At 53.1% G+C, this 12,493-nt stretch overlaps 1 protein-coding gene across 1 annotated transcript in view; it reads left to right on the top strand.

The window, feature by feature from the left end:
• Positions 1-12,493, top strand: part of KHDRBS3 (KH RNA binding domain containing, signal transduction associated 3) — a 276,012-nt gene that overhangs the window by 174,025 nt on the left and 89,494 nt on the right. Inside the window, exon 6 of the mRNA XM_036337605.1 lies at positions 11,825-11,936. The gene's annotated coding sequence lies outside the window, so the exon portion shown is untranslated. The remainder of the gene's footprint in view (positions 1-11,824; positions 11,937-12,493) is intronic.

Below are 12,493 nucleotides of genomic sequence, written 5' to 3'. Positions count from 1 at the left end.
CAGGTCTTTTGGGGCACCCCGGGAAGACTCTGCCACGCCCCCGCCTCCACCCCATTTCATTTAGATGCCTTTTCATTTTGTTTTGTTCTCCCATAATAGTCTAAGCTTATTTGTATATCTTTTAAATTTATTTTTAAAATAGAGTTTATTGGGGTGACATTGGTTCACAAAACCATACGGATTTCAAGGATACAACCTAATAAAACATCATCTGTACACTGCATGGTGCGTCTCTTTCCGTCCCCATTCCCCCCCCCCCCCCCCCCCCACCCACCTTACAGGCCATGAACTACAAGGAGGAAGAAGTGTCTCCATTTCAATACCCGGGAAACTCGATGACAGAAAGATAAAGAGACCTAGCCAAGGACTCAGAACTGGGGACAGGATACAGGCCTAAGTCCCACATCCGCGCCATTTCTGTTACACTAAACGCTGCTCCCTCCCACAGGGCCCAGGGCAGCAAGAACTGCCAGGGCTCTGCCTCCTTCTTAAAAGGGTTTGCACACCTGGCCCTGCTGCTCACTAATTCTTGCGCGCGCGCGCTTTCTATATATACTTTTTGTATTAATTTGAGCGAATTAGCCCTCTGAAGAGTTAAATGAGATAATGTACATCATTCTCTGGGGCATAGTAAGTGTGCGAGAAATGTCCTTATGATTACTCTTCACTTTTAAGAAGGAGGCAGAGCCCTGGCAGTTCTTGCTGCCCTGAGCCCCGTGGGAGGGAGCAGCGTTTAGTGTAACAGAAATGGCGCGGATGTGGGACTTAGGCCTGCATCCTGTCCCCAGTTCTGAGTCCTTGGCTAGGTCTCTTTATCTTTCTGTCATCGAGTTTCCCGGGTATTGAAATGGAGACACTTCTTCCTCCTTGTAGTTCATGGCCTGTAAGGTGCGCAGGAGGGCGGGGAATGGGGACGGAAAGAGACGCACCATGCAATGTACAGATGATGTTTTGTTAGGTTGTATCCTTGAAATCCATATGGTTTTGTGAACCAATGTCACCACAATGAACCAGTGTCAGTTCTGTCGTAGGCTTTCCCACCCCGCGTCCGTCTCAAGGAATAAAAGGAAACGCGTGTTGTTCTTTACAGTGTGTGGCTCCCACGGAAGTCACATGCATTTCTGCGGGGTCTGGACTGCAGGCCAGCGCAGGCTGCGGTGACCCGATGACCCAGAGCGGCAGGAGGCCGTGGGGACACGTGTCTGCCCGGACTCCTTCCTGTCCCATGGCCTCGTTTTCCAGAAGGACCGGCGGCACAGTCCGGCATCCGCCCCTGTGGTCGGCCTCCGGCGGCTCATCCAAACCCCGAAATGCATCGCAGACAGGCTCCTCGGCTGACGCAGGAGGGCCACCCGGGGCGGTACTGAAAACATGGCCAGTGAAAGCGAAGAGCCGCTGTTGCCAGGGACCCAGGCCGCTGCTGTTTTCCTTCTGTGCCCAGAACAGCGTCCCCTTCATCTGTCTCACCCTGTGATCAGATACAACCTTGATGGGGTGAAAGCGGAGGTCACGTGGGACACGCCGGCGCTTGCCGGGCTCGGAGAAAGGCGCCTTTGTGCCAGGGAGACGGCGCGCCTCCAGCGAGGGGTTTCTCCTAAAGGACCGGCCGCTTTGTTCCCACGGTGCTGACCTCAGCGCTCCGGCGGGAGGGCCCTGCACGCCCTCTGCCTGCGGAGATGTGTGGGCTCCTGTTTGCAGAAACCGCACTGGTTCCAGGGAGCCTATTAAAACAGGAATTGTGAACCATTCCGGGCAATGTTTTTAAAAAAACAAACATTTTATTGATTTCAGAGAGGGAGGGAGAGAGAGAGAAACATCAACGATGAGAAGGTCATTGATCGGCTGCCTCCTGCACGCCCCACGCCGGGGATCAAGTCTGCACCCCGGGCCTGTGCCCTGACCGGGAATCGAACGGTGACCTCCTGGTGCATAGGTCGGTGCTCACCCACTGAGCCCCGCCAGCCGGGCTCCGGGCAATGTGTGATTGTCCAGAAACACTAGCATCAGACAGAATGTGAACTGGTCCCCCTCTCCATGTGGCTTACAGTGTCAGGTGTCCCGTGAGCATTGAGGGGCACTGAGGGCCACGGTTCTCTGTGGGTCCCACTTACGCTCCCTGCTCATAAGGGTGCTGGTTCTCTTTGTTGTTGTTAATCCTCACCTGAGGATGTTTTCCCCATTAATATCCCCATTAATATGAGAGAGTGGAAGGGAGGAAGGAGGGGAAGAGAGAGAGATGAGAGAGAGACATTGATTGGTTGCCTTCAGCATGTGGCTCCTCCTGGGTGGGGATGAAACCTGCAACACAGGTCTGTGCCCTTGACCAGGAATTGAACCTGTGACCCCTCAGTATGCAGGGCAACACTCGAACCCTGAGCCACACTGGCCAGGGCTGGATTCTCTTGTAAGGGCTGGCCTTCCAGATCCCTGTACTCGACTTGCACCTGGAAGGAGAAACAGCAAAAGGGAGCGCTCGAGTTCAGGGCACGTGCGGGGAGAAAGGCGGTGGGACTCGGGCTGCGTTTCTTCACCATCCGCGGGAACCGGGCCAGGGCTGGGGAGATCGCTGGCGAGGCCGAGTGTGAAAGTGTGAGCTGTGCCTGAGCCGAGAAGCCAGGCTTCATGTCGGTCGAAATGCCAGGCACGTCATGTCTCCACAGGTAACGCGATGGAAATCAAGCAAAGTGTTTCATTTTCCCGGGTCGGCTTTCACACTCGACAGTACTTTTGGCGCCGTGATTCCTGCTTTCCTTCCAGCAGGGCTTCTGCGCGTGGCCCGCGTTGTCTGCTGTTTCCCTAACCACGTACACCTCTTCCGAGCAGATGGGTTGCTGCATTAACCCTGACTGTCTATGGCTAATAATACAGGTTTCATCAAAGCGACCAAACCTGTGCCTGTGTGTGGAGCGTCCCGTTCCCCACCCCCTTGCTATGTCATGAGTGAGCTCAGTCTTGCTGTTTTCCGTGAAACGGCACCCTGTTCGCATGCCTTCCCACCCACATTTCCTTCCCCGTGTGCAACGGACAAATATGAAAAGAGCTGCAGGGATTTTGTTCAGGAATAAGAAGGAACAGAGCCTGCTGGGTCCCCTGGCGCTGCCTGCTCTTCCCTCCTGCAGGGGACAAAGTGAGAGAGGACGGAGGGAAAGGTCACCTGTAGGGAGAGGCCCCGAGCACAGAACAGCAAGCAGCCACGCTGAATCAAAGCTGGGACAGTGACCTTCTTTCCAACTTGGGTCGTTCCCCTCCCCCCTCCTTCAACCCCACAAAAGAATTTCTTAGAGAAAAAGAAGATAGTAAGGTCCTAACTTGTCTCCCAGGGGTGAGGGGAACACCCTAAAGGTGGTAGAGGTATGTGGGGAAAGGGTGCTGTGGCCAGGGCCAGGAGGGGTGGAGGAGGTGCTCAGTGCTTGGTCCCCACAGATTCCCCAGGTCCTGACTGCTCCCTGCTCCTGCGGGAGCATCACAGAGGTCTGCAGGCCGCCTGCACGCCTTTCAGAGGCTCGGAGACAGCCCTTTGGAGCCGAGGCACAATGACCACTGGGTTCTGTCCTCACAGTGCGGGGCCACACCGAGCCTTTCTTCTGGCGGGAGGAAGGTGGGGGTTGCAGGCAGTGGGTGAGGACAGGGCAGGCAGCGGGCTGACCCGGAGCTGCAGGGGCTCTGGCTGGAGCTGGGCCAGCCAGGTCGCCAGGCCGAACCTCAGAGAGGGCTGCTCTCGGATGCGCTCACCCCTCCTGTGTGCCCTTCACCTACTCGGGCGCTTTGAAGGGAGCCAGGTTCATCTCCCTCAGCCTGGGAGGGAGAGGGAACAGAGGCTCGGGGACAGCGCGCCAAGTGGAAAGCTGCTCCTGCGGGTTTGCAAAAGGGTGAGCAGGTCTAGGGGAAGAGGCATCCCGAGGCTTAAACACTGTCCGAGCCTGACTTTCCCACACTCACTGTCCCCGAGGTCAGAGGGGACCTGGGAGCCGCCAGCGCAAGGCTGTCCTGCAGGGCCTGTGGAGGCTCCGATGGATGGAGGCAGCCCCACCTGCAGCCTCTGCCGGGATTCCTCTATAAAAGGTAGCATTGACCTGGCCGGTGTGGCTCAGTGGTTGAACATCGACCTCAGAACCAGAAGGTCACGGTTCAATTCCCGGTCAGGGCACATGCTGGGGTGCGGGCTCCATCCCCAGTGTGGGGTGTGCAGGAGGCAGCCGATCCATGATTCTCTCTCATCATTGATGTTTCTCTCTCTCTCTCCCTCTCCCTTCCTCTCTGAAATATATATATATAAAGGTAGCACCGCCTGCAAGCCAGTACCCCCAGGTCCAGGCTCTGTAGGCACTGATCCTTGTGCAGCCCTTCAGACAGAGGGCAGAGGGAGGCAGTTTTTGGAACCTCCCGCCTTCCTCCCCAGCACTCAGCCATCCTCAGAGAGACACTGTCCTGGTGCCTGTGATTGACAGGGAAGGCGTGCTGCTGATGGGAATGAACTTGGTTTGTGTTGCCTCGGCCAGGAGGCCCTCTCATCTGGTGGGAGGAGCCTGGGTCTCGTCCAGCGCCCTCCTGGCTCTGCACTTGAGGCAAGTTTCTCCTGTTGCTCTTTAAATGTCAGCCGCCCACCTGTCCAATGAGAGCACGGACTGGGTGATCTCCAGGGTCCCTGCGCCCCCCAGCCCCGTGAGTCCCCCAGAACCTGCATACTGGGCTATGGCTTCGGCCCCGAGTGGCTCTGATGCCGGGGTTGGTGTTGAAGGGAAATGAAAATGAACCCTGAAGCGGCCCAGAGCAAACGAAAGCACATTGTGGAGGAGACAGGAAGTGATTCCCCAGGTCCTGGAGGCTCTGGAGACAGACAGCCAGGTCTGTATGGGTATCTGATTGCTGCTAGAACAAATGACCACAACCATAGTGGCTGGAAACAATGCACATGTATTATCTCAGCGCTGGAGGGTCAGAGGTCTGACGTGGGTCTCACTGGGAGGAAACCCGGGTGTTGGCAGGACTGCATCCCGTCCAGGAACTGGAGGGGAGATTCCATTTCCCTGCCTCTGGTTTTCAGATCAGCTGCATTCCTTGGCTTATGGCCACTTCTCTCAATTTCAAAGCCAGCAGCATAGCATCCTCTGATGTCTCTCTGAGATCAGACTGACTCTAACAATCCCTCTTCCACTTAAAAGACCCTTCTGAGTGCATTGGCCCCACCAGATAATCCAGGATAATGTATTTCTTTTAAGGTACATTGATTAGCAATCTTAATTCTATCTGCAATCTTAATTTCTGCTTTCTGTAAAGCATGCATAGTCACAGATTCTGGGGGATTAGGACATGGGCATCTTTGAGAGGCCATTATTTCACCTCCAGTGAGATCCACATCCCAGATCTGAGGCAAGTCAGAAACCTCCCAGGTCTGTGACCTCCTCTGTGGCCACTGATCCCATAAGAGGGATGAGGTCTCCTGCTACCAGCTCCCAAGCCCTTCCCTTGAACAGTTTATTGTAACTCCTTGTCTAACAGCTGTATCCCTCCTCAGATTGGAACTTGCATGAGACAGGGAACAGTGTCTGATTTGTGCAGCCCTCAACTCCAAGCACAGAGTGTATCACTCAGCATTTGCTGCATTAACAAATATCCCCCCCCCCACACCACCACCAGTCTCACTGAGTTAATAATGATTTATTAAAAGTAAAGATTCAATTCAGATCTGTTCCATGTGTTTTCACATTCAAAGACCCAGATGATGGTTGAGGATGTATGGGGGTAAAAGGCAAAAAAATAAAAATAAAAAATTGAGAAGAATAATGCATTCTGCCCTAATTAGGATCTGACAGAAACGTTCCTTACCAAACAGATGACTAGACGAGCTGTGTCTGTAACAGAGGGAAGCATCGGGGATGACTGGACTGTTCCTGTCTGTTACTACTGCTTTCAGCCTTCCTCACAAGTGGCCAGGATGTCTTATCATTTTACCCCCACATGAAGCACCTCTGTCCTGGGGGAAGGATTAAGTCTAGCTCTCTCTGGCCCTACCATCCACAACTTTCATCATACTCATTTTCCTTGAAGAATTATTTGGAGGACAAGTCCTGCTCAAGTGTTATCTTAAAGGCATGGCATTTAGTATAGGAACATAAATTATTAGGGTGGGAAGTTTGATTAATAGGGATATGCATTGTGAAGACAATAAGGAGCTGATTTCATTCTTTTTAAAAATATATTTGTATTGATTTCAGAGAAAGGAAGGGAGAGGGATAGAGAGACAGAGACATCAGTGATGAGAAAGACTCATTGATTGGCTGCCTCCTACACCTCCCCTCCCGCCCTCGACTGGGGATCCAGCTTACAATCCGGGCCTGTGGCCAGGAATCAAGCCATGACCTCCTTGTTCATGGGTCGCCGCTCAACCACTGAGCCATGCCGGCTGGGCAAGGAGCTGATTTCTAAAATCTCTGAGTCCTGTCTTGCAAAGAGAAAGAATGCCTGTAGCAAGAGCTCTACTCCACGGTGCTCATCAGCTCAGATCTCCCCCCGTCTCTCCAGGCCAAAGCTGCTCTTCCCTGAGCCAACACCGAGTAGCTGACAGGTAACTGGCCAAAACCACATTTGCTTCTCACCCTCCACCAGGATGTGAGAGTCAACGATTTGGTAATCTGATTGTCTGCTGCCAATGTCATTCGAAATAATTGCTGATAAAATAGGAAAGAAAGCTTCAGCAAATCTGAAAACGGATTAGGCGGAACTCACGGCACCAGGGGCTGATATTAAATATTGTTTCAGAGCTTGGATCGGGCTTCACACTGAGTCTGGATGAATACTGGGCCCTGGGGTTTGGATGGGAGCCAGGTCGCGTCCCGTCTCCCACTACGCACGAGGCACTGAGATTCCAAGTCGGGAGTTGATTCCTAAAGCAACTCCCCCATCTCCACCTCATGGGCACAGCGATCGAAGATTCGAAGTCAAGAGCATCACCTGAACTTAGAGTGACCCTCCGGAGTGGCCCGCTGACATGTGCACACCATCGCTCGTGATCCTCACGTGTCGGAGGTGGACATTGCATTTCTCTCTTAACAGATGAAGAATCGGATTCTTGCCAAGGTCACAGAGATCGTGAGGGACAGAGCTAAGGTTCCAAGTTGGGGGCATGTCCCAGGACCTGGTCATCTGGCTGGACCACGCTGCCTCTTCCCCTGTCCTGGGTAGTGCTAACCACATCTTACCCCCGAAGATCAACATCTGCTCGGATAATCCTATTTCGCTTTCTACCCTGATTAGCTTCCTTCTATTCCTGCCGCTGTCCACTTCGTAAAGGCCGCAACAGAGAAAGCGGGATGTAATTGAAACACCAACCGTTCAGACAGCTGTGCATCTGCAAAGCTTGGGACAAATGGAATTCTTAAGTAACATAATTGTATTTTATTTGCAAAAACATCTCTGTTAAGTTGTTCATTCAACAAACATAGGAGGTGGGAGCCATTGGAGGTGGACACAATGGAAGCCTGTTTGCAAGGGTTCCCCCTGGCGGCAGAGATGAGAATGCACTCTACCGCGGAAGGGTGAAGGCCTGCAGAGCCCTTATTCCCACTTGAATGAATAGTTCCTGGTCAGCCAGCTCAACACAGTGGAGCCAGACTCAGATTCCATAATTGTCAGCCAGCAGGTGTGGATTGAATTCGCAGCTGGAGCCATGAGGGCATCGCACTGTCCCCTGCACCGTGCAACCGTGAGGAAGGCTCCCATCTGCCGTGGGTGCCCTATTGTTGGGGTCAGTGGGGGCCCCAGAGTTGCCCTGAATCTATAGCTGCTTTGCTAGCTCTGAGTGGGCGAGGGACAGGTGAGGGTGCTCAGGGTCCCTCAAGTTCCCTACCTCCACTTCAGCCGGCAATGTTGAGGCCTTTCGACATTTTAGGTGGGAAGGAGACAGGGACAGCAGGATGAAGGGATAGAAGGAAAAGAAGAAGAGAGGGAGGGAAGAAGAAAGAGGTGAGCTGCTCAACTTAGCACAAAGCCTTTGCCAGACAGCGTGACACCACACGGGCGCAATCTCAGAGCAGTCAGCGAAAGGAGGTGGATGGAATTCAGGGACCGGAGACACATTCCAGAGATTACGAATGCTCTGTGATGAGGGCTCTGCCTATTTTAAGAATTTCTTTGCAATCAAGTACTCCAGAGGGGGAAACAGAGGGGTCACATGCATCATGGGAAAAGCACTTTGTATTAGAAAAATAATGGTGTTGATATCCTTTCAACAGACCTTTAAGTACAATTTGTCCCTTTGCTTAATTAATTGCAGATTGCAGAGAACATATTCTGTGACAAGACTGTGTTCTGTTGACACTGCCATCTAATGAAACATAGGTTATTTTAGACGATTTCAGAAAATGTCTTCTGGGTGTAGATTCTGATTACATGGCTATTAGAACAAGCAGGGATCATCTGGCCCGACTACCCCTTCCCCTCTCAGGCCTGCAATCAATCGTTTTGTGTCTGTACGTGTTAACACGTAGCTCCATTTCAGAGAGAAATTATGTTATGTAAGAAAAACAGTCGTGTTCAGAAATAACGAGACAACATTTTAAAGGGGGGGGGGGATGGGGATAAAATAATTCCCCCAATGGAATTATTACAATTGGTTTTCATCAATGATTCATAACAGAATTGGAAAAACAGACATATTCAAAGGGTGCCTATTTGAGTGATTTAACTGAATGAGCTAACGGACTGTTAGAGGTAGAAAGACCTTAGAAATAACCGAGCTCAGCCCGTGTTTGTGACGATGACGCAGTTAAGCAAGTAACACATTGAGCGAGTGGCAAAAGCTGGGGCTTTGGAACGCCATCTGTCTCCCACCCTGGGACTCCATCTCCCCGTCTGCACACGGGGACTCGGGACAGAGTGACTCCCTCTCGCTGCGAGTCTCCTGACCCCTGATTTCAGTGGGTTGCTCACCCTTCTTCCTTCACAGTGTGCACCGCCATTTGTAATTTCCATGTTGGTGTTACTATCTGTCTCCCCCAGGGGAGGAGTGGGACCAGGGCTCAGTGAGGATGTAGCCATCCTGCTGTAGCTGCCCAGTCCTGCACAGGGTGCTCAATGGCATGTTCCCCACATGGTACTCGATGGAGGGTGTGTGCTGAATGGAGAAATGGATGAAGGCACATGGTACTCCATGGTGTGCTCCCCACATGGTACTCGATGGAGGGCGTGTGCTGAATGGAGAAATGGATGAAGGCACATGGTACTCCATGGCGTGCTCCCCACATGGTACTCGATGGATGGTGTGTGCTGAATGGAGAAATGGATGAAGGCACATGGTACTCCATGGCGTGCTCCCCACATGGTACTCGATGACGTGTGCTGAATGGAGAAATGAATGAAGGCACATGGTACTCCATGGTGTGCTCCCTACATGGTACTCGATGGAGGGCGTGTGCTGAATGGAGAAATGGATGAAGGCACATGGTACTCCATGGCGTGCTCCCCACATGGTACTCGATGACGTGTGCTGAATGGAGAAATGAATGAAGGCACATGGTACTACATGGTGTGCTCCCTACATGGTACTCGATGGAGGGCGTGTGCTGAATGGAGAAATGGATGAAGGCACATGGTACTCCATGGCGTGCTCCCCACATGGTACTCGATGGAGGGCGTGTGCTGAATGGAGAAATGGATGAAGGCACATGGTACTCCATGGCGTGCTCCCTACATGGTACTCGATGGAGGGTGTGTGCTGAATGGAGAAATGGATGAAGAAGGCACATGGTACTTGATGGTGCACTCAATGGAGAAATGAGTGACTTGCTGAAAAATGGTCTGACCATCATGGAGGGAGAGAGTGGAACTTTAGTTTCTCGAATACAAGTTACAATAATAAAAAAAAATATAACACAACCAATGCTTTTTTTTGGCTTACATAGATTTTAATGTTATTGAAATGGATGCGTTACATTTTTTTTTTTACATAATTGGCTCTTTAGACTTGATATGTAACAAACTATTAAGTAAGTTAACACTCTTTTTCACACTCTCAGTTGCTACACCCCGGAAACTGGATGCTTCTCATGAGCACAGGGAAAGAGTGCCTGTATTTGCAGCCCCCTCCACCCCCCTAAGCCTTCTCCGACCATATCTGTAGATAATCCTCTAGATCGCAGCTATAGGCGTGTTTTCCTAAGCGCTGAGACTGGTTCTCCAAACCAGCTTCCTTTCCCTTTCGTCTGGGAAACCACCCATCTCAGGACAGACCAGCCCAGTCAATGAGCTGGCTATGAACTGGGGCAGGGGGCTTCTGTAGGCAGATTAAGATGTACTTTTCAACTGATTACATGGGAAGACTTTCCACACACTCACGGCCACAGAGCGATGAGTCATTTGTTTATCTAGCCAGCTGGACAAGGAGGAATGACGGAGAGAAGGGAAGAAGGGAGAAAGGAGGGGAGGGAGGGGAGGCACAATTCCAGACCCTTGGAAAGGTAGAGCTGTCCCCAGAACAGCTCAGTGATACAGGTGCCACTAGAATCCCGTTTTTACAAGCGAGGAAACGGAAGCACAGAGCTGTTCAGTGACTAGCTCAAGGCTCCACAGCCAGAGAGAAGCTGGCTCCGTAGGTTATGATCTTAGCCACCGTTGTAAGCAATCCTGTAGCTGATCCGAGCCCAGGGATTTCTGGGGTGCTGGCTTCTGTGCTGATTTTCCTCCTCCCCTCCCCCCAAAGGACAGGGAGCCACCACTCATGAGCCCCCACATAGGAATTCCTCCCCTTCTGGCTGAGGCCAGGGAGGGCGCTGTCCACCCTGCCGGTGCTGATCTCCCCCTGGAGGGAGTTCACTGTGTATTGAGCGCGCAGCCTGGGTCTCGGTGCTGGAAACAGGGCGTAATCCCTGTTCATGTAGTCGCTCATTTAATTCTCACAACAACCTTACATCGTGGGGACAATTTTCCTTCATCGGGCGGATGAGAAATCGGAGACACGAAGAGCTTAAGTCCTCAGTCCAAGAACACAGGGTTTAAAATGGCAGAGCTGGGCTCGGAGCCCACACATTCTGTCTCCAGGGCCGCCACTCACAGCCACGGCGGCCTGGGCTTCAGGCTTAGGCTTTGAGAGAGGCGCCAAGGCCGAGGGACCAGGTCCAACCCAAGGGTTATCAATCTGGTTCCACAGGAACTTTTGGGGGCATGCACTTCCACACTTGGCCACGAGGGGGTGCGTGCGCAATAGCTGTGGTTTTAGGAGCTGCTGGGACCAGGAGGGCTCCCTTCCTAGGGAAGGAAGAGGGGGGGTTAGAAGGTCTTGGGGTTTCCCTCGGCCATATAGTGTGAGGAGGGAACAGACGTGGAGGGAACATGGGTGCAGACAGGCAGGTGTCTTGAGGTATATGTGCCCGGGCTGCAGGGTCCGACTTCACCCATACGTAGACGTGGGTGGAGTGTGCCCTGTGTGCAATGGTCTCATTAACCTTTAGGACACTTAGATGTTCTGAGCAAGTGTCCTCACCTCTAAGCGAGTGACCTGGGACCTAGCTGATCTGGGCGGTCCCTTCCAGCTGCATTTCGCTGAACGCAGGAGGGTTGGGGAGGTGGGTTGAGTGAATAGAAGAGGACCACAGACAGGCCCCTGGTCCTCCGAGGCCCCGCTTGGAGGTTTCCCGGGCCCTGCTCCCTGTACGCGTCAGGCCTTTCCAATCACGCTGGAGGCGGGCAATGCATTCCCCACGGTAACTGGCAGGGGCCTGGGCTCTGAGCGAGCATCCTTGGTGTCTCCCGGCACAGGGATGACTGATTTGCAGGCGAGGCCAAGCCATCTTTGGGTGCTTGTCTTACATGACAAACTCATTTGTCTCAGAGAGCCGGGAAGCCGTGCTGCGAGGAGACTGCCTTCGGGACAGAGGGACGCAAGGAGAGTTGAGAGCTTGCCACGGACCGACCGCCTGCCCAGCACAGACCTGGGCGTGGAGGTGAGCGGGCGCTGAGGACATCCTGGAGGCAGGGCACCTGCTGCCCAGCGCCGGGGTAAGTGTGGAGGGAGCATAAACGATGCCAGCAGAGGGCGAGGAGGGAGCGTCGGATGCGTTACGTGCAGTCCCGTGGTGCCCAGGATGAACTCAGCGCTTCAGTGTAAACCGTGCAAGGGCCCTTGGGGGTGGTAGGTGTTGCCTCTTCCCTGCTCAGGGACTGGAGTTGGAGACCTACTTGCAGAAAAACGACCACTTTTCTCCAACCCGACTTTCCCATCTTCAAAGGGACCAGAGGGCTAGAGCCCACAGGATGGCCATCTCCTGAAGGCCAGCAGACTCTGCAGTAAGGCCTAGAGGAGCCGCCACCCCCCTTCCCCGCCCTCCCCCCCCCCCCCAGCCAGCAGCTCAGCAGGTGGGAAGGTGGGGACAATTTCCTGAGCATCTCACAGAGACATCCATCTCTGTCCTCCCTGGAGGACCCCACACGGGCACTCACAGTGCTGGGCACCTGCCCTCTTGGAAGGTTCTGCGAGGAGGAGGGTCCGAGGGAAGATTCA

The sequence above is a fragment of the Myotis myotis genome, unplaced genomic scaffold (assembly GCF_014108235.1).
Source record: "Myotis myotis isolate mMyoMyo1 unplaced genomic scaffold, mMyoMyo1.p scaffold_m19_p_16, whole genome shotgun sequence".
In the NCBI taxonomy this organism is placed as follows: Eukaryota; Metazoa; Chordata; class Mammalia; order Chiroptera; family Vespertilionidae; genus Myotis; species Myotis myotis.
The sequence above is the reverse complement of the archived record's forward strand: the minus strand, read 5'-3'. Positions and strand labels throughout refer to the sequence as shown.